Genomic DNA, 794 nt, shown 5'->3' with positions numbered 1-794 from the left:
TCTTTAATGAGTACCCCACTGACCGCCGAGCTGGAGACGGCGATGTACAGATAGAGCGTTTCTCCTTGGTCGGGCTTAGCTAAGACTGGAGGAGTAGCGAGATAGTTTTTGAGCTCCTGGAAGGCAGACTCACACTTCTCATCCCACTCAAACTTTTTGTTCCTGCGAAGCAGCTGGTAAAACGGTAGACACTTGTCGGTAGAGCGTGAAATGAATCGATTGAGGGCGGCAATTCGCCCGGTAAGTCGTTGAACTTCTCGAGTATTTCTTGGAGACGGAAGGTTTGTAAGCGCCAAAATCTGTTTCGGGTTAGCTTTGATACCCCTCTTGGTGACGAGGTAGCCTAAGAATTCTCCAGAAGTTACGCCAAACGAGCACTTAGCTGGATTCAGCTTCATGTTATATCGGTTGAGAACTTCGAAACACTTAGCGAGATGTGAGACGTGATCGGCAGCATGGGTCGATATTACCAGCATATCATCGATATATACTTCCATTGTTTGGCCGAGCTGCTCGGCGAACATACAGTTAACGAGGTGCTGGTATGTTGCACCAGCATTTTTCAAGCCAAACGGCATGACCTTGTAACAGTAAGTGCCTTGATTGGTGATAAAGGCTGTCTTCTCTTGATTGTTTTTGTGCATCATTATCTGATTATATCCTGAATAAGCATCCATGAACGATAGAAGTTCATTTCCCGCAGTTGCCTCGACCAGCTGGTCGATTCTTGGGAGAGGAAAGCTGTCCTTTGGGCACGACTTGTTAAGATCGGTAAAATCGACGCACACCCGCCA

The sequence above is a fragment of the Camelina sativa genome, chromosome 12, assembly GCF_000633955.1.
Source record: "Camelina sativa cultivar DH55 chromosome 12, Cs, whole genome shotgun sequence".
Taxonomy (NCBI): Eukaryota; Viridiplantae; Streptophyta; class Magnoliopsida; order Brassicales; family Brassicaceae; genus Camelina; species Camelina sativa.
The sequence above is the reverse complement of the archived record's forward strand: the minus strand, read 5'-3'. Positions refer to the sequence as shown.